The following is a 22,160-nucleotide window of genomic DNA, read 5'->3' as shown; positions in this document are numbered from 1 at the left end:
TCAACACAAGACTGGTTGTTATTTGCACTAATAACAGTAGTAATACGTAGATGATTCTATGCATTTGGGAGTATTTTACAGAATGGTTTCATGACAAAGGCACTTTGAGCTTCAAAACAAGAAGTGGACGACGTTACATGAATTAGTGGCTGATGAACTTTAATATGTCAATTAACACGGCTAATAAGTGGATTATTCATCTGTAATGACTAATTATAAAGCCAAAACGTGAATATATGTACAATGGGAACTCCCACGGCCTACTTAATGACAGCCAACCGTATTACGAGGTAACACGGAATTTGACCACGAAAAATGTTGACAGAAAAGCGGTTATTCTGGTTGCAGAACAAGAGATAACAGGATAATATTAAAATAGATAAAACGGAAATATCCTGTAGTGCCTGGTCTGAACTGGAGATCACTCTGATAACTTACTATGCTGTACTCAGGATGTGTATTGAACTGAAACGAACACAATCGAGGAACAAGGACAAGAATATGACATGCGCAGTTCAGCCCTCATGAGTTCAGCGGGACAAGCTCACAGAGACAAGGCGGGAGGCGAAGTACATGTGAACCGCGCTCAAAGATACTGTCCTGCCTCTCGGCCATTAAGAAGCTGGCGTGATATTGGTCCACGTCAAATCTTTGTTGATCTCTGCGCCGTAAAACGTCGAGCCTTGTGTGGTTAAAACTTGAATAGTTAGTTGTTTGGGAAGTTAATCACTTGGCTCTTTCGTCACGTATTTCGCTTGTTAGATGCATAAATAGTTGGAAAGTTCGCTCCTTAGTCCATTAACCAGATTAATGGCTAGTTACATAGCATTACTACGTTTCACAGTCAGAAACCTGTAGCAGTACTTAACAACGAATGTGAATACTTTCAGAGAAAATAGCGTTTTCAGGGGGCGTCCTAAACGTCGGACTCCCGAAATTAAATAAGCTACAGACATTCACAGCGAGTAACGGAGTTAATATTTTAAGGTTCATGTACCGACACCATTTCAGAGAAGAACAAGATTTATTTCAAAATAAATCTGTGAAACGAGCTTTGCACACAGCCGGTACTTATTCGCTAAACTTCAATCGAATATTAATGCCCTTCATTTCCGTTCGATTAAAAGTTTGCCTGCGCATAATAATCAGCCTGCTCCTTCAGTTTCGCTGAAAGTTTCCTTTTTTTTATTAACGCTACGAGTCCACAGTGATATCGCATTTGACATTTATAATACAAGTTTCAGATACGGAGCAAACCATTTCCATTATTTATACACACACTCCAATTTATTTCAAATAAAAGTGCGTATGAAACCACGCAACAGAAAAGCTCGATATTATAACAAATGCTTTCACATTCAAAATGACATTCGTTTATCTCTTTAAGCCCTTCGTAAATGGGTCCCGAATTAGCTCGGTTATTGAATGTATGTTAGCATTATTATCCGTTATCCATTGTTATCTTATGATGGAATAGTGGAGAACAGGACGAGCTGATCAATCATCTATGGAAACAATTTAATACATCTGTATTTGGCCTAATTCTGAGGGCAAACACGCCCTGAATGTAAGTCTGAAAAAGAACATCAAATTCAACAGTTGAGTGGTTAGCACTCCGGAGACCCTGGGTTCTGGTCTTGGTATAGATGTTGGTCGGTAAGCTTCTTAGAGTAAATTCATGTGATAATATTAAAAAAATAATTCCGCATTTTTTCGCACTGATTATTCTGCATAATTTTCCCGTTCGAGGACACACAAAACTTTCTGTCAGACGGTCATAGAGTTCAGTAAAATTGTTTTGTAACTACAGAAATACTGTTTTGGTATCATCCATTTCCTGGGTCACTGCGGCGCAGCCCCTTGCTGTAACTTGCACGCAACCCGCTTCCTATCTGTTCCGTGAACATACAACTAAGAACGTTGAAAGAAAATTCTTCCATAATAAAGTTCTGCCACACTTAGGGGCGTCCAAATGTTATACTCGTTTATCAATAGCCTGTGGATGAGAAGGAAGAACGAGGACTATTACATATGTGACTACTAAGCAATAAACAATCTTTTAGTAATCATCCTGTATTCTGTTGATATCCAGTGGCACGCAAAATTAAAATTACGCGAAAATAATCTGTTACGAGCGAAAAATACCAAATTATATCATCTACGAAGATGAAGATTACGACGAGGTCCTTTGCCTGTTGACTTACAGACAATTTACCAGTTTTTTCACAAGGACTTGCTTGTTGAAATAAGCGAAGTCCTCCCGTGAAATACAATACGATTTAATTTTTTTTAAAAAATTCTTAAAACGTCTCGAAATCCATCATGTGAATGTTACGAGAGCATTTCCTTATTTTGCAGAGGAAGCCTAAAGTTTAAAAGAGACGTAAAATGAATTGGAACTCGTTTTAACAATTCTGAAATATTTTCTACCGTTTGTTTATGTACTAATTACTTTCTTTTATGTGGAAAGATAGAGTTAATGACCTCAGATTTTCGGTACTTCTTCACCATCTCCCATGTCGTGTGTTTATCTTCGCTTCCTTTCCATCAAAGTCGTCCTCGTCCACCGAATAATCCTCGCGCGTCGACGTAAAACGGCCACGAGGTCTGTGGCAGGTTACGTCGTCATCACTCGGCAAAGAGACCATGTGATCTGCAGTGTGCGTGCGTGCGTGACTCTCTGCCAGGAGGCAGGTGGTACAATGTGTCGGGGGTAACACAGCACAGAAGACAAATTTATGCATGGGGATTCTGATCACAGAGGATGGTCGTGAGCTACAAGAAACTAGGGACTGGAACAGCGTTAATCTAACAGCAATTCGACTAAACAAATATTATTTCTCTAAAGGCATGAGTATATCAAATAATACAAGTTCATGGCACTGTAGACACAATGTATCAAAGTGTCAGGTATCCTGATCAAAATACGACAAAGTTACATACCTTTTTGAACTCACTCGATAAAGCACAGATTTCTCCGCAACGCCTATACTACATGATTTGTTTATTGCAAACCCCTCGATTTGATTACTCTAATTTTACACAGTGAATAATGAAATTCCTGCCACACCATCTTTCTTCAGTCCGTGTTTCTCAATTTGGCTAATATAAAAGACTAAATTTTACACCTAAACCAAATAACGGGTGAAATTATAGTTTTGTGTCCTTTTCGCCTTACGGTTTTACTCAGCACATGGGAAGAATAAAGATTCTGAACTGCACGGTACAAAGAATAGAAGGAATCTAAGATGCTGCTTATTTCATCTCGAATAAAATTTTTATTTTTTTTACCGTCGTCCCCAATTGTGTTTTCAATTCTGAATAAAGAATCAAGATGCGTAATACAAAAAGTGTTCAGTTTTGTCCAATGTTATATACAAGGAAACAAAATATTTCAAATGGTAAAACGTAGGTTTCTGTGTTCGGTGGGTCTTAACAGCTTTGGCGCATAAATGCCATTGTTTAGAAAGGGAGGAGGGTTAATATTTGTTTACTGGTTACGTTCAGAGGGTAAGATCGCTAAAGAAGTCGAGATAAACTGTAACGGAGCCTCTCTGAATTGCTTATATTATTATTTCTTTCGCCGAGTAAATTAAGGTCATCATCATGGAGCAGAAATTTATTTCAAATTTCGTCTTTGTTTTCTGATTTATTTATACTCGAGTACTCCACAGAAAAGCGGAAACGCAGTGCTAAGAAGCATCTCCTTCTTTCATGTTATTATGAACTCTGCTGCTGCTGCTGCTATGTGAAGCGACGCACGACTTCTGACAAGCAGCTTCCAAAAGTCTAAGCAATTCTGACGCCTGGGCCCCGTACCAGATAACCCTCCCTCTGGCCTTTTTCACGGCGATCAACAGCGTCAAAGCCGAGTTAAGGTTTGCGAATCCAGCCCTGTGTCCGTCATCAGGGTCTTTGTCCTACCTCTCCGAGACACTGGCATTACTGCGAAGCGTCTAGGTCCGTCGGCACTTTCATCTTTACGATGCTGCAGCCAATGGGCGAGGCTCGCTCTCTCACGTTGAGGAAACAACACGGGATGTCTGAGAGCAAAGTGCTACGAATATCCGGACCTAAGAGATACGAAGGAAGATGATGTATGAAAGAATAGAAAATAGTGATCTTCACAATTCGCATTCATCCCCTAATATCTTTATCAGGGTGATCACGTGATTGAAAATCAGATGGGAGCGGCGTGTAGCATATATGAGTTGACAAACCCTTGGATAATTTTACCCTGAACCCTGAACGAGCAGAGAAGTTAGGATGTTAAGAACTGATATTAAATTTTTCCATAATGTAGATACTTTATATTACGTCCTCATGTAAAGCGCGGCCCTTAAATATGCTAATATTCTCATCTTAAGCCAGAATCGGCGACCGCGCCTCCTACCAATACAAGAAAGCTACATTTTATATCATTTTATTGTCTCCTTAACAAGGGAGTGGCAACAAAGTTGACGGACACGACATATTCTCAGCAAAACTTCTTCCGTTCTTTATTCCAAACCGAATAACTCGTTTCTTAGTGTCGAAGCGCTTGGTCCACGATGGCGAATTTGCGCTATGCATCACGGCATTTATTTACCGTCTCTTGCCGTCAACTCGATCGTCGACGTAGTGGCTCGCGAAGTGTAATCGACTTGCGGAGGGTGTCTGAGAACCGGTTCGCTTGTCGTAAGCTGTCGGATAACTTTAACGTCACTGTGCGATTCAGAACAGACACCCGGAAGATCGAGAGAGTATTTAGTGAGTTTCTAAGGAAAATGGAGATGAACTTTTTTACGTGGAATCGTTCCGAATGACTTGCCAGTCCCCAGATAGCATGACGGCCAAATTACAACTAATGACAACAAAACTGACGTTTCGACGGAATTCATCACTCCATCCGCATCTGCGGAATTTACCCACAAGTCCACACGTCGTTAAAACCGAGAACGCCAACATCGACACACCACCGGCTCCTTTCCTGTCCCCTCCTTGACACAGTCCATTCGGGCCCACGGCAAAATCCGTCTAAACAAACAGCAAATGCCACGTGCAAACGAAACGTTTCTTTCCAAATCCCCTGTGCGCAAATTTGCGCCCCATTTTTTTGTAGAGAAATTACATTCAGTACAAGAGCTAAAATTATGTTTTTAACAAATTCGTAACTTCTGCTGCAGACCGCAAAGGAGAATCGTTCGTAATTTCGGTTTTATTAACATAATTGTAAACGGATGGACGGACAGCGCCATGATGTCCGACATGTTGGTTTGAAGCCAATAATCCAAACACGCCTCGAGGGCAATGCCGAGTACAGAATTCCCAGTCCGTTCAGCGGAGGGCGCGCGTCGTATTTGCAGCCCTGATCAATTACACGACCGCCTATGAATGAATCACGCAGCAAGCCCTTCCTGGAAAAGGAGTGAAATGCGAGCCCTGTAATTCAAATGGGAAACAAAAGAGAAATCTGGGGCTCATCCAAGCACCGACAGCCTCAACCTTGTTAGACGCAGTTTCAAACTCTGTCGTTCTTTGGCGTTGGAGAGGAACTGGTCTTGTCCTCGCATTCGTCTGGAATAACTCGGTCAGCTACGAATACCTGTCCTGGACCACGTGGAATCTGAACCAAGGGCGTCACTAATTATAAGGATGTGGCCACTCAGCTCTGAGATTGAGAGATTTCCTTCATATTGTGACGTAATCAGGTATTAAACGGATTGGGGGGGGGGGGGTGTCTTCACACAAAACGAATGTATTTGACGTTGTAACGAGTACAATTGATTTTTTCCTGGAAGAATTCCTGACGTTTCACAAATCACGCACCTGATTATCTGGGTATAAATATGTGCTTCAACGTCGTACTGTAGATTCAGCTTCCTGAAGCCTATCGGTAATGCGGCCGCTTTGTCTGTAACTTCACAATCCGCGGACGCAGCTTCTATTTCACAACCAACTGTGGACCAACTCTGCGAAAAGGAACCCAAAAAGTTAACTAATCATGGGCGAAGTTCTGCGCAAGCGCAGGTTAGATCATTCCTGCGTGCGAAACGCATAGTTGGAAAATGTAATAATGGCGCTTTAAGAACTACAACTGAGAAAATAGTTACGGTAATGGAATTTTTCTGGAACCTTGGCTGATGGATGTTTGGGAATTGAACCCTGAAGTGTCGGGATGGCCTTGGATGATGGGCTCTGTGACTTGAGGGGGATCATTTTGGCTGATGGCTTCCGTGATTGCTGTAGGCGGGCCGTGCCACTTTTGAATTACACCCCAGCGTTTGCCTTGGAACAACAAGGAAAAACTCTCAGTCAGATCCTAGTCGAGCATCGTCCTCCTCCATCGGGCACTCGCGGGCGGCCTCAGGACTCTGCGCTTCTATATAAGCCGGAAGCGTTGCATTTGTAAATCAAGCAATCCCGATAATTATGACGGAAAACTGCGTCTTTATTTGCGTGAACTGACAAGACTCTTCCCCCCCTCGTGCAAACTTAACGATAAGACTCTCGAGCCTAGAAATGGCTTATTTTCAACGTTAATTTAAAGTTCACTTACTGATCTCCCAAAATGAACGAACGAATATTTTGTATACTAAGGGGCCTTTTCTCATTATTATTTTTCAAGTTAACTGGTTTGGATTAAACCGGGCCGTTCTGATATCTCCATGACCGCATCTCATAATTAACGAATATTTTGGTAATGGTTCAGCCCTCATTTGTCAAGACTGGCTTTTCATGTTTGTTTGTAAATTATAATCTATAATGTACGTTAAAAACATAATTCTTTCTTCATGTCTGAAAATTCTGTATTCATCTCGTAAAGACTCCGAGCTCCTTACCATAACAAGAGAAATTCTGCTCCTCATTCTTCACAATTGTCTCTCGTATTCGCTGTCCATACTTCAGAGCCATCTGTCAACAGACAAATAACGGTGCTTATAAAATCGTATTTGTGTATCCAGTGTCGTTTAATTTGAGGTGGTTCTTATTATGTTGCGTAAATGGTAGGAATTCAGACAACTTCTCGTTCCTATCAAATTTTAAATATGAAATATTACGTCCCACGTAATTAAAGCTACTTAACCGGACTGGTATTTGAAATTCTATGATCAATATGTCCTAGATGTCATGTTCCCACAAACGCCATTGTTTGATCATCTCTAATACCCCCCATACATTTGACACTGACGCTTTAACCAAAGCATAACAACATTCTCACTCCAAGAATTCATCCGAAACGTCGGCTTTCAGGCGCAGGGACCTCCTTTCCTTTCTGTAGGCGTCTCCTGCATCGCTGATCTGTGTCTGCGATTCATTCGAGTCATTTCCATTCAATGTCCAGTCGCATCGTAAAAAATGAACACTTCTCCACAAACTTTACCGCCCTGCTACAAAGTCCTCATCATACAACTGCAAAGTATTACCAATATCATGTTCATACAGCCCGTGTCTGAAGTATATTTGAATAAACGGTGTTTCGGGGGTAAGTTTTATCGCCGTCTTCGGTGAGCTGTATCGAAAGATTATTCTTGTAATACCTGATTACTGATGACGATTGGCATCGGAGCCACGAACGACTGAATATTAGGCAACCTTGCCAGTCACTAGAAAACCGGAGGAGTGTCAGGGTACTCAGTTCGATTCTAACCTAAAACCAATGAATTATAAATAAAAAATAAGTCGTATCGGTTAATAAGAATCAATCGATAAAATATTTCGAACGTCCGTCAGGCAGCATCGACCACTGTTGAGGCCTTTGACAAGAACGCCGTTTCCGCTCGGAGAGTATAGGGTTCAGGAAGGAGTCAGTGACAGAGAACCGTGAATCCGAAGATTGATGCGGTCAGTACGTTTGGAAGAGACAAGACTGGCTACAAAGCGACAACTCGCAAGACAAAGGACGAGGGGAGGAGGAGGAAGGCTTCTAGTGAGAATTACAGCAGGACGACACACCCACGCTCAAAATACATTAGGCCGACAGAAAGAAGTAGAAACAGTCGTCGTCCTCGCCATAAAATGTTCGGCCGCCCTGGGGGGTGTTGGGGGGGGGGGGTGTTCGCAGGAGACCCTCGTTCCCTACGACGGCGGAAGGTTTATTTTCTTCACTGGTGTGATCGAGCTGTTTAAACTTTTACAGCTGGAAGACGAAGAATGAGGCGGGAAAGTGACCGGGTAGTAGGTATGAATCCGACAGGAGGCGGGATCGAGCTACTTGAAGCCAGTCACTACATCGGTAGAGTATTTATATTCAAAGGATGAGGGAAATCACGAAAATTTATTGCAGGATGGACGACAGCTGCCTGAAATCACTCGGTTATACGAGCACTAAGATTCTGTATAACAAAATTTGATGACGCATTCCAATGGCAACTTCACCCAGAATTCTGAATGGCTTCTCTCCTGGTCCCGTGTCCTTGGCAGGTCGACTAACGATTCATAGACGCCTTCCTTATTTTAAAATAAGGATCTATCCTATGGTCCTATCATACGGTGTAATCTTACCCTCGTAAATTAAGACAAATTGACGGATTACGGTGAAACCTGGCATGTACACAATGCCACTGGAATTTAAATTTAAAAATAATTCAATAAGTTGTTCATTGTGCCGCCTTTCGAACTTGTGAGCTACGAGAAAAGACGATTTGGGAGGCCTAGGCGTAGGTGGGAGCGTAATGTTAAAGTGAATATTAAAGAATAAGATGGGAAGTTGTGGGTTGGATTCGTCTGGCTCCGGGCAGCGGACGTGTCTCGAAAACTTCGCTCTGTTGTTTCAGTAACAGTTAAGGTTAATTAGAGTATAAATTGAATAGTTCCAAGTCCAGCGGCCATAAACACCCAATCACTAGTCCAAGAAATCTCAGTCTGACTTCATGGACAACGAAATACCACTGCGATAACCTGTCGAATGTGAAATTTACACTGCACCCAGCGGCACTAGACCCTGAGTCGTAACTGAGTCATACGGCCAACACTTAACCTGCCTTATCCTCGCAGAGAGAATCGATGTTTTCAAAGAAGCTCCCTCTCCAAATCAAAGAAAGGTACAGCCACGGACAGAGAGGCCGGGCCATCGGCATCGGTGCAGATGTCACTGCTGGTACACGCGCGCTTTAAGATCCGCCACTGAACGGCAGAATTAATTTCTTAACAACAAAAACTTCTAGTCGTACTTGTCAAAGACGACTGGCAGAATGCCCGTCCGTATGAAACAATTCGCATCTCATTTACAAAATGTTGGTTATTTTTTTTTATTTTCCTATGAAAAATCCATCAATACAATACAACTTTGTTTCCACTCAGACAAAAAAAGTTTTAGGACGATAAACAGAAGCGCTGAAGACGTTTGATTACTTCTGCGACAAGCACGAAGTCTATCGAAGGCGTCGGACAAGAGTTGGACAGAAATTACGTAATTCACTCCGTCGTGAAAAGCTGGTGGTCGCTAAGCTTGTCAATAAATCGTCCCTCTCCTATGGAACTGGAAAGTTCATTACTCTTCGCGCGAACCCCCCTGTGAACAAATAAGGAAGGACTTGGCGAGCGGAATTATTCTCCTGTCCACGCACTTTGCATGCCTCGAAGGACAAACGAGAAAGGACGAGAACTACAAAGGAGAAAACGCATTGCGTCTAATATGGATGTGACGCGGGTGGCTTCTGGAAACGTCTCCTGCTTTTGTTCCTAATGTGTGTATTAGATTAAATTGCTGTTCAGGGTGGAGTACATTGGCCTCTAAACGACTCTCGCTCGGTCGCTTAGCAGAGGCTCTGTGTATCTTGCACTAGGGGTAACGAGCGTCGAAATTCGATTTAAACAAACAAACCTCGCACGATCCATGACGAGAAGCTATTACCGCACTCCTTGAGAATATAAAATTGCAACTAGGAATTGAAAACTTTCCCGAAAATGCCACACGCAAGGGAAAGGAGGACAGCTTGCACGTTTGCTAGAACAGAAAAATTGTTCACGTTATGTTTCTCCTATTCCAAAGAGTATTTTACTTTGCGTTCTTATTTTAATGACTGAGTACTTACTGCAGAATATGAGCCGGGATAGTTCAGTCAGTATAGTGACTAGCTACGGGCTGGACGGCCGGGGTTCGATCCCCGACGGGGGCAGAGGATTTTTTCCTCTAGCCTCTGCGTCCAGACCGGCTCTGGGGCCCACCCAGCCTCCTATACAATGGGTACCGGGGTCCTTTCCCGGGGGTAAAGCCGGTCGGGGCGTGATGCTGACCACTCACCCCCATCTAGTGCCGAGGTCAAGGAAGGGAGGAGCTATACCTCCACTCACCCCAAACGCCTACATGGCGCATAGCGGGACAAACTTTACTTTACTTTACTTACTGCAGAATATAAGGATTTCACAGCTTTTATGTCTTAATTTGCTCTCCTTCTAATGTTAAGATTTAAACAATTCAAAATTACTACAAATTAAATTTCCATTTCTAAGCTATTCCTTGAAAGTCGTGAAAATGTTATCTAGTTCAAACATTTCTGATTAAAGATGAAAAACCTTTGAAAATTTCACTTTTATTTCATCATAACCGGGTTTATTTATTTGAGGAGGATAATATTAAGATAGATCTTAGGGAGGTCGGCTGTAAGGATAGTAAATGGAAGGAGTTGGCTCAGGATCGAGTCCGATGGCGGGCTTTTGTGTCGTCGGTGTTGGACCTGCTGGTTCTGCTACCAGGGAGTTAGATGGAACACTGAAACCTTCTTTACACCTGCGCTCTGTAGTCACAGTAACCACGCTTAGTTACCTTGCAGAACAAATGACACGCCTTTCCGGACAACACGTGTTTGTGACGAGTTCCTGACTCGACAGTAAAGGATAAGAAACCTCTGACATGAGAACAGACGTTGATAAATTGGTGCCAAAAACGGTGGAAGGCTTCTCACTGATATTCTCACATTCTACACATTATTGCAAATTAAGTCCTAAAAAATTATATTAATATTTTCTATTGCATTCATTCTGCTTCGCCACTTGGGTTTGAGGCCAGCGCGGTTTTCGTACAAGAAATATTGTTCGCCGCTGATTTAGAGGAACAGATATAAATAATTCTAAACAATTGTATCAGCAAAGGAAAATTTATGGTCTGATGTTAGTTTCTATCTGAACTAAAATTCGCGGGATTAAAAAACCGGGGTTCTTCCGGGGGGGGGGGAGACGCTTTCGTTAACAAATTAAGAACAGTTGTTCTGTGGTAATTAATAGTGTCAAGGTAAATGCATCATACAGCGGGCTGAGCAGAAATTATCACCGAAAAGAACTTTGAAACTAGAAGTGTTTTTTGTGCGATGGATGAACTTTGCCTTTGGGATGGCCAAAACCGTTACAACTGTCTCTTCCTTCCAATACGGATCATTTATTGAACAAAGGGAAAGAAATTCGATACGACTTTGAAGTTCCCGAACTAGTGAATATTCTGATTCTGAGCTCTGGGTTATGAGAAGCGGACGCACCTCGTGGTTATTTCATACACTTTCTCTGTGTTCCGTTAAGATATTTACTTTTCTCTCGATACATTATCACCGCCTTTAAAGACCAGAACAGCTGTTTCCTGCTATGTACGAGTAGAGCAAAATTCTGACCATTCCTCCGTCGAATTTGTCTTAATTCGTAGAACAACGTGTTTTACTGTTAATGCTTCAAATATCTCCAAGTCGAATCCCGAATGGCGCAGTGAGTGAGTTTTACTGGGGCCTTTGTCAGTCCCTCCAGAAACATTCCGGGACAGCACGGCCTGCCTTCAAATATGCCACGACCACATCCTTTCAAATCCCTTGTCTGCCTATCGCTCATTGCATCATAATTTATTTCAGGCTTCATTAACACCTGAATTTAAGGAATGGTCCTTAAATAACCTATCAATAAATCAAAAAATCATTCATGAAGAGGGAGAGAATTTAAAATGACTACCGGAACTCGAATTTCAGCTTCAGATGCGTTAAACCGACGTCCCACTACGCCAAATTTGCGTTTATTCCAGCCCGAAGTGAATTCCCGAACGATCTCCATTACGCATTAATACAAGCTCCAGTTATCCCTCGATGAATTAAGAGCATCCGAGGTTGTAATGATGTTTGAGGAATACCGAAAATACGTATTATACGCAATGTTCGTTAGGTGTTACATCGAAATGTTTCTGTGAGTGGGCAAGTACGAAAATCCCCGAGAAAATCAAGTCGGTGGGATTTATTTCCGGAGTCCGGCTGCGTCACGATCTTAAGACAAGGGAAATTACGAATACATTTTTCTCTGCGGATAAAAAAATATGGCCCGAGAAAGCCCGAAACGTTCTATTTCACATTGTATTGCTACAGCCTGCACCAGATCCAGACCTTGACCCGTGCTGACCTCTGTTCGCAAGTTCTCCACTAGGAAATTCTCCTTCCCATTAACTCTGTTCCCTCATTTTTCACGCACTTCGCTCCGGGCATCCAGACACCGTCTCCTCTCTGATACCACTTGTATTTCCAAGGCACCATCACCTCGGTTCTCGAACGCAAATTCCATTTTAATGTCGTCACGGGCGCCTTTAATTAATTTTTTATCTCCAAATATAAGCTTCAAGACATCGTGGCGGATGACAGATGTATTTCTGCTCGCCATTCTCTTTTGTGTGCAAATGAACTCCGGTTAGGCTCTGCTGACGGAGACAAGCGAAGTACAGAACATCGGAGGCGATAAATATGCCGTCTCTTACATCCACAGTTTTAATATCACTTCCTTTAGCCCTCGCGACTGCGCGTGACTTTTCACTTACCCCCACCCCCACCCCTTCAGATATCAGGCGATTTTATAACTCGCCCCAGTTTTTGGTCGTAAGAAATGGAAAACAGCGACGTCACTATGTTCAACGATTACGCGTGTCTTGCTTTGAGAAATTGGCATAAATGCCACGAGTTCTAAAGCGAGGAGCCTTGGACAATATTCGTGACTGGGAGCTTGGTGATGCTCATTTGTGACAGTGACAATCAAGAATTTTACGATGGATTGCGCATATAGATCGGACGGAAGAAACACGAAATGCGTACAGAAAACTTTGGAAATGCATTTCTTATTTCGAAGACCGAAACCTCTTTCAAATTTATCACGAGACTGGCAGGCTGCCGTAGATAATTTATTGAGAAATTCACGGGAATTTGTTAAAATGGCCAGACACTGACTTAAAATAGCGCACATAATACTTTATCGTGCACTGAAACTGAACTACAAAAACATACGTGGGAGGGTCGCAGATTAGGAACCACTGATTCCAGTCTCCATCTTGTGAATATTCGGCTCCATTCCGGGCTCGGAGGTTGGTTGCCCTGAATGGCTTCTGGGCAGATCTTGAAATCTTACATTCCAATCTTCACTACAGTTTCCTTCCATAATTCTTATTATTCCTCAAAATCATCTCACATTCAACGTTATATAACACACAGAGATCAGTAAACGTTGTAAGCAAGACAGGCTATAAAATATTAATCCACGTCTTTTTAGAAAAGAGTCGAACATCCTTGCGTTATATAGCAGGACAATATCATGCTTAAATGAGGTAGCCTATTTGTCGAAGACCTGATAGTTACTCAGCTGTCCTGAACATTCCCTTCTTGTACAGAGCCGAAATTTCACTATAATCAGCAGTCTCCTAACCTAACCTAGCAACAGAGTTAGACGTATCATGCAATCTACGCTAGTCGTACCTTTCTTTCGACTTCCCTATTAAAATTTTGTAAGCATTTCTGGTCTCTCTCGTGTGAGGAAGATTCCCCATTAATCACATCGTCCTTACCTAAACGAAACCAGGTGAAGAGTACGAAGCAGGAATCTCTTGGGGGTTACTAAATTCTTCGCCTTTGTCCATCGTCTGGAATCTGACGTTCTTCTTGAACACCAGACGATGGACGAAGTCCACGAACCCTTTAAAAGCGACGAAGCTCTTCGCGTGGCAATGTTCATGTTCCAGGAACCAAATTTCCCGCTTTAAACAGAGAGATTCTTCCAGTCAGCCAGTCACAAAGCCTTGCTGCAGTCTTTCCTCAACGTAATCCCGCACAGCTCAGCTTATTTACTGTAAATGACACGCGTTTAATTTTGTCCTTTGTATTTGCCTTTAGTGCAGCTTTCGCAGAAGACATCTCATAACACACAGAAGTAAAAGGATAACGCTTGTAATCCCTTCAGCCGCGTTCTCTGGAACTCGCAAAATGGAGGTGGGGGGTCGCATTTTGGGCGGACAGCCCTGCCACGCAAATGCCCCCATCAGCTGCCACTCGCTCGATTAACACCGGCCATATTGGCGAACAGCTGGTATTCATGCTAACTCAAAGCGCTGACCTGGCATATTTGTGGTACAATTTCCGTACTCCTGTCCCATGTCAACATTCAGTCATCTGAGCGTCGGTCCTTCAGCTGCACACTTTAATCGCTGCTTGTTTCACGACGGCATCGCACTTATTCTGAATAACGCCTCGAAACCTAAGTTGCATTTCACATGGTTTGATCGGAAGCTGGTTGAAGTTATATCCTCACGAGATCTGCTGCAAATTTACTGACATATTTTCGTACTGATTTCATTTTCGACATCAGTGGACTCGATAATTAAAACTGAGTTACTATTCTAACTTCATGGGTGTGACAAATAAAATGTTCTCGGGCTTTCATCCATGTTAAATGGTCGAAACCTGTCGACGTTTCCTTCTCTGTCCCTATCCTCGGGCAAAATATTACTACAGCGAAGAAATCGAAGCCAGTGGGGAGGAATGGGGAGGGGGTGTACGCGGAAAACGGGTATACAGCAGGTCTCAGGGTACAATAAAGAAGAGACCTGATGCAGCCGACACAGAACGAAAGTGACGTAGGAGACCACGGTCTATGAGCACGGTAGCCAACTTTCCGGTCCCAAAAAGAAGGGGAATTTTGAAGATGTCTGTCTTCTGTGTTTTTGCGGCGTGTAGTCTGGTGGTAGTTCACCGCCGTTTCAGAGGTCCCTAATCGCCCTGATGTTGGACGAAGCAAGGAACTCCGAAACGGCGGTAAACTTCTGCCAGACTACACGGCGCAACAACCCAGAAGACATCCAACTACGGACGCACCGCCGTGAAAACCTAAAATCTTACGAGGAATTATTTTGAACCAATGGACGACCATCCACCCCGTTCGATTCACAGCTACACATTCGTTTCTTACGGTAAAATTGCAAGGTGAAATCTTAAAGCCAATAACGACGCCGCCAACTTCAAAACGGCAAATCCAGGAATTCGGGTTCTACTCGTTTTGCCACTTCTTCCGACTGGCAATCGTAAAGGAAAATTCTCTGTACTTGTGCCACTCTTGGTCCATCGCAGTGCATGGCTGTGACACCACACGTGGGTTTGGAACACGGTGTCAGCTTGCGGCGCGTCTCGTCCATATTTCACAAGGGCGTCCGTTCGCTGTGCACGGCTTTGAGCCTGGGGCCCAGTCTCAAAAAAGAAACCGTCTCTGAGGATCCTCGTACGTGTGGTTATGTACCGAGGTGATATCCGTAATAATGGCGCCGAGATCTTCACTGTAATGGACAGTTTGCATTTTATAAATGCCCTGTTTCGTGTCTTCTGTGTCGCTGGTAAGGAGATAATCACAATGCAGTATCACTGTTAGTATTAATCTTCGCTGTCCTTCGCTAATATTTACGAAACAGAGAACGCCAGTAAGGTAAAACATCGATACGTCCTGCACAGCGTGAAGCCAGTAATTTTAAAATATAACAAACAATTAAAAATCTAACGTGATTATAAAGATTGCCTTCGTTAGCATTCGTAAATAAGGATGCCATTTTTACCACCGACTGAAATCCATCCATCGCTGAACGACTGTTTTATTCTTTTATTTTGGCAACTGACAGGCAAACTTCGTACTTCGGAGCATTGAATCTTAAGGAAAAAAAAAAAACACCCGCGACTCCAGACGTTTCAAGTGACCGACCGGTTCAGGGGTCTCGTGCAATGTAGCTTGAAAACGACCTAGTCTTCTCCTAACTCCATGAATATTCTTCTCTTTTTCTTGGCTAGCCTGTGGAACGCCAAAGACTTTTGGAGCCAACCCATCTACGATTTCTCTTTAGAAACTACGACAGATCCACCAGATTCTCCTACTGAAACACAAAACTGATAAAAAAGGTAGGAGAGGTGTGCACTGTACATTATACGCATGTTCCAGTGGCATATCGAATGGCTGTGATATTAAATAGTTCACTGACAGACCACCATATTTTCAGCTGAAAGGCATGGCAGACAGACAGACAGATAAATAAAAGGTGCCCAATAGGCGTTCTTCGCTAATTTTAAAGCAGAAGGAACTATTTAAAAGTTCTTTGGTTGTGTTCAATTGAGTTGTGACATAATCATGGTCAAAGGTGGGAAGTGATGAAGGGAGCTTCAGGGTCTTAGCTGTCGATGGTCCCGGAATGGCGTTATCACGGAGGATGACAAATGGTTCAGTTGGCCATTGATAGATGGCAGTACTATCTGTTTGTGTGATCTGAGGTTCTGACGGCGGTGGCAACTAGTGTTCTTTGGGTTCGTAGTCCGATTAACAGTTTTGGGTCTGTGGGTTCGCGGGACAAAGCACACCGCCATTTGCCACAGAGTCAAGATATTGCTGTACAAATGTAGCTGTAGCGCAGAACGTGGAATCGGTTCCAAAACGATTGGTCACTGACTTTGTTAAACGAATTGAAAAATGAAGAAGAAACCGCACGGGAAAGCAGAGGCAAACGTCCCGACGTTTCGACCTCTGCATTAGACGCGAGTAAGTTGTAAGAGTCTGCTGTATCCCAGGTGGTGAGAACGTCTATTGGAATCTGAACCAGCGTCGCAACAAACTATTTCTAGCCACTTCGCTCATCTGAGACCGATTATTTACATGCGAAATGGAGACCGAGCTGGGAGTTTTACTCTTGACGAAATTCCCACAGCTTTTATCATGTATTTTATATGGCCCATCTTCTCTTCCATTAGCCATTCGCCCTTTCACGCCCGCAGTCTCTGAGCTGGAATTACACGGATGAGTACCTATGAATAAAACCGCGAAAACTGCACCAAAGAACGATGTTCTCCGAATCAAGACACATATTAAAATGATGTTAGAGAATGGTGTCTGAGGGTGTGGACTAAACTGCACTGCCACAGGATAGCATCCACAGGCAAGAGGTGGTTGAGTCTCTCAAGTTCCACAAAGAATGGTTTGACCAACTGAGGAACTACAAGCTTCTGGAAAAAAAGGCCCTTTCTCCATGGAGTTAGTGACAACGGAGTTGATTTGGGACCACTGCTGTCTTTACAGAGTGAAGGTCGCTGTTGAAAAATATATGCAAAATAAAAAGTTCAAACATTATCAGTTCAGAATAAAAAGTGTCACACAGAATTGTTTTTCCACGCATGGAAATGAATGTGGACAACACACTGATCACTAGATATAATCACTATTAGGTCCATACAAAATTTAATTAAATATACCATCGAATTTCATCACTAATGTTGATTTCCCGATAAATCAACGCAACTTTCCTTCGGCGTAAGCAAACAGAATGCGTAACGCGTTTGTGTGCAGCGCTGCAACCGGCAGCGAGCGACAATATTCTGTACTTGTTTACAAAATTCCAAACATACCTCAGCGGTCACAAAAGGGAAACAGCGAAATACCAAAAAATCTGTGATACATAACTAACAGGCCTAGGGCCCACATATTTTGTACCGGACACGAAATAAAATTTATACCGTGGGCCTACCACACGTTCTGTTAATCGAATACAATGCTACGCATAAAATACAGTGAATCGTATTCACCGTGTTACAGAATAATACAGCAATACATTAATTGTGGAATAGCAGCTTAAAACAGGCCACGACGGCTTGCTTTCACAATCCTCCCACTTTAATTGTTACTCACTCTGTTAACTGATGCTGTATCAACCCTGATTTATAGAACGCGCAGGGTAAACATACGTACTTTGAGTTCCTTGTTTAACGATGCTTTTTCAACTGTAAGCTATTACGTTGCTCTGTTGTGTTCAATAATCTTAAATTGTATTAGCGTGCTTTAAGGCAACTTTTAATCCACATAAATTCTGGAGGGATTCGGAGAAACGCGGGAACTGATCGACCGGGATTAAAACAGCGGGGCTAACCAGTTAACGGTGACGTTCATTCATTAATGTGCGACCATTTTTTCATTTTCAAAAAAATGCGGAGTTGTGTTTCGCAGAAACGATGTTTGAGTGTGTTAACTGAAGAAACTCGAGTTTCACACAATTTCTTTGCTGACCTCCATACAAAGCTGCCCTCTCCTTGTTCTGTAAAGCGCCTGCACTGAGGAAGAACACGTCTTCATCTGCCAGTCCTCATTCCTCACTTCTGAAACCTCTGACGTCAGTTTCGGTAAAAGTTTTAGCAAAATCATTTTCTACCAGCTTCTGGCCCACATAATCCCTCATGAGCTAAAAATCTCCAAGTACAGAAATGGATGTAAGACAACATACTCAGCTCTTGTTTTGATACGGCAAACTATTTGGAAAACTTTTCGGTGTGATGCACGTTTTATGACACAAAATAAGAAAAACTTTGTGCTTCTCGCCTACTGCTGATTCGGCTTCTTGGGTTCTGCCATCATGAAAAAAATAATGGGCGAACTTTGTAAATCATGCGGCTACTCGTTACGCTCACTCACTTCATCTTTGTGAGGAAGAAATTTTTCTTGGGAAATTTGTTTGCAAGCATTTGCAATTTGGGTCTTATAAATGTTAAACGAACTGAACTGAATCACGACAAGCTTTTGTCACGCGTAAAAATATTCCTTAGTAACAGCTATATCTTTCTTGTACAAACAAATATTTATTGACTTACTCAGCTCAGTATTTCGCTACTGCACGGTGCCTTCAGATGTTTCAACTTATGAAAATGGTCTGAGAATTAATCGATCAACCACAGACGCTGGCTTCAAGTGTTCAGCAACACACTGTTAACATTTCAGAAATCGTTTAATAACAAGAACTCAAATTGCAAAAAAAGTATGAACTGCAGGCTCTGACCCTGCCCCCGGTCACTCCCCACCTTCTCATGTTCCCCCCCAACCCTACTTTCTTCCCATTCCTATCCATCCCCCACTTTAGGAACACTGGAATGACAATGCGGAGGAGGACAGGAGCCAAATACGCACTTGAACAAAACAGCTGACGCGTTGTGACGTGGCTTTATCAGGAAACAATTTAGGACATCTCTCTTCGGAACATGTGCTTGGTAAATCTCCTAATTTTTTTTTACATTTCTGTGGATTTCTTTGCATTATCTTCGCTGCTATTGCCAACACAGGCGGCTTACATTTCCCTGTCGTAGGAAATTACAGACACTGACCTGTCCATTCTGTGCTATATCTGCGGTCCGTGTTGACAGAAGACTTGAGGCAGCTCTGGCTGGAATGTGATCAACTACAGAACATCTGACACAAATTAAAATGCTGATGTCTCCTGTAAACGAAAGTATTATCATAGCTGTGGATTGTTTTCCGAAAAGAGTGTTTTGTTTTATTATCCGAAGGACTTTAAAATGATCACGGACGCATCCATTTTCATTAACTTTCATGACAGAAACTATTCAGGTTTTAAGTTGTTGATACACTTTTAGCAGAGTCATCTACCAATAATAACAAATTTCCAACTGTAATGGGGGGCTAAAATTTTTTGTAACGCTGTGGGCTAAGAAATGATCGGACTACATCAAAAATAATACGATGAACGTTTCAGAACGAGTATTACTGGCAATTCAAAAACATTCCAGAATCAAGAAGTCTTCAGAAACAACGATCCTTTAGTGATGCCACAGAATTCCACAGACGTTCATGGCTACTTATATCGAAACTAATCTTATTTCCATTTCAGCTTAATGATACCATATTTATCTTGTCGTAGAAGACCGCTTTATCGACGTTCCAGAGAACCAAAATAAGTCCCAAATGAACAAATAGCCGTCTGATGCCGATATTTGGAGTTCCCGCTCACGAGGCAGTGAGCAATTCTTCGATCTGACTGGTAATTTTATCGGGAGTCAGAAGAATTCGGAGCCAGAGTTCACGAGAAACAGATACAAGCTGTAATAACAGACACAACGTAGAGGTCACAGCATGGAAAGTATGTTTGAAGAGGCTCTCATTTCTTACGAGGGTCAATTGGCCAGTTGTGGTCTTTCGGGTTGGGGAGGGGGGGGCAGTCCTAAATTTGGAGCAACATTTTCGTACCAGACGTTGATCCTCACCTACAATTCCACATGACATCACAGCCCACAAGTCCACCATCGCTGTTTTCCTCCGTGCGGTCCAAAGTGTTTCGTTTCGCCTTCGAGCTGATCATTTGGAAGTTCGTCTGGAAAATGCCCTCGCGTCTTCTGAAACCCTCTTCCCCGCTCAACGTCCTTCTGACGTTTCCCTCCATCTTCTGCTTATTCATCCCGTCTCCCCCTTCTGGCAGTCTAATTTCTTTCTCTCTGCTTTTAAATCTGACGATCTTTTTTATAAATTCTACGTCTCTCCGCCGCTGTGCGTCTTGTAACCGCTATTCTTGACAGCCTTAATCTTCCCCTTTATGAAGCATTTCCCAAAATCCCACCTCACAATGCCATTCGTTATCATATCCAGGAAAGTTAAATTCCTGCAAAGCGCATTTCCGCTCTCTGAGCTGACAGCATCCCCTCTGGACCAACGGTGCTTGATCTTGCTTAATCCCGCAAAAAATTAAAATTCATGTTTCATTTTCTTCATAATAAAATTATCATGCATTAATTATTTCGTTTAAAAGACACCAAGTCTCATTGCAGATTATATAAAGAACAATTAACTGATTAAAAATCACAGTTTTTATGGAAACTAAAGTTTAATTATCGTGTTAACAATAGCCAACTATTGGGCCCCGTCCAATACAAGCGCACACTGCTGCCACTACACTAAATGCTCAGCTAATTCTCGGCGTTTCTGCTATCACATCCTTTCATTTCTTAAAAGGAGAAATGAAACAGATAAGAGTTGTTGTTGTTGTGTATAAATTATTAAATATACGATTTATCAATGCACTCTAAGCAGTAACTAGCGATATCCGTTGAAGTTCAACGGAAAACATGAAATTGTATGTTTTTCTCCGATGCACCGATAAGAAATGTTCGTTTATTTTAAAATAAAATCCTCGCAACGAGAGAATCTCTCTTTGGAAAATTACTGTTAAACGCGCTACACTTTTCGAGCAGCTCCGTGCATAATTTTTGCAACAGAGAAAGTCGAAACATTTTCCTTACGACGAACCGTTTGAGAAAAATGTGCCGGCTGATACCTGCGCCTTATTCTCGAAATGAGAGAAACTCCACAATTCTCCCTGAGTTTTCTCTCTGAGAGGAACACGTCGTCTTGATCCTCCTTTCGACTACGACGCGCCGCTGGTTGCCTACTATTCAACCTACAGGCTACGAACTGCATCGAATGAAGTTGCCTGGAAAGAATGTGGCCACGCTAAGCTTATCTGCGTTTTTATTATATTAAACACGTTTCAAAACACACGATTCATTTAGCTACATTAAAAAATATCGTGTCCTTTGTCTTTTATCAGACAATTTTTTTTTTCTGAAAAGTATTCTATTGGCCATGCATACAACATCAGAGTACGTAGCTTCTAAAAACACGTAAATTCGAATATAAATCAAAAGAATTAAGGCACGCAAAGTTTTAATACGTCACTAAAATTTATTTTACAATATTAACTTGAAAGCAACAAAAACAGGAATTTTCTTTCAATTTAAGGTGAAGCGGCAAGTCTTTGCTACGAGAAAAGGCACCCAACTTGCATAATTCGTCATCAAAAATGTAAATTCGTTCAGTATTCACCGTGAAACATACGTCCATCAGCAATTCTGTGCGCTTATCTAAATTAGTATCGGTGCAGGGTTGGCCTATAACTTGCATTTGGTTTGATTCTCTTTATGTCTGCCAAAAGCAGGTCTACCGAAGAATAATATAAAATCCAGGTACACTACACGAAAGTACAGAAATGTCCTTTCCACCTAAGCTCTGAGCACTCTGAACGTCGTCTGATAAACGCAGCGCCGCGCACAAGCTGACGTATGTCTGTGTCGAAATATTCCCTTCAAACACCTTCCTGTTTGACA

At 42.3% G+C, this 22,160-nt stretch overlaps 1 long non-coding RNA gene across 2 annotated transcripts in view; it reads right to left on the bottom strand.

The window, feature by feature from the left end:
* Positions 1–917: 917 nt before the first annotated feature.
* LOC110838003 (uncharacterized) overlaps positions 918–22,160 on the bottom strand; it is a 67,829-nt gene continuing 46,586 nt past the window's right edge. For both annotated transcript variants that reach the window (XR_015538139.1, XR_002545911.2), the window contains 2 exons: positions 6,822–6,894; positions 918–5,951 (listed from right to left, as the gene is read on the bottom strand). This is a non-coding gene — a long non-coding RNA (uncharacterized LOC110838003). The remainder of the gene's footprint in view (positions 5,952–6,821; positions 6,895–22,160) is intronic.

Source organism: Zootermopsis nevadensis, unplaced genomic scaffold, assembly GCF_977971745.1.
Source record: "Zootermopsis nevadensis isolate Lab colony 2312 unplaced genomic scaffold, Znev_1.0 Znev_ptg000034l, whole genome shotgun sequence".
In the NCBI taxonomy this organism is placed as follows: domain Eukaryota; kingdom Metazoa; phylum Arthropoda; class Insecta; order Blattodea; family Termopsidae; genus Zootermopsis; species Zootermopsis nevadensis.
The sequence above is the reverse complement of the archived record's forward strand: the minus strand, read 5'-3'. Positions and strand labels throughout refer to the sequence as shown.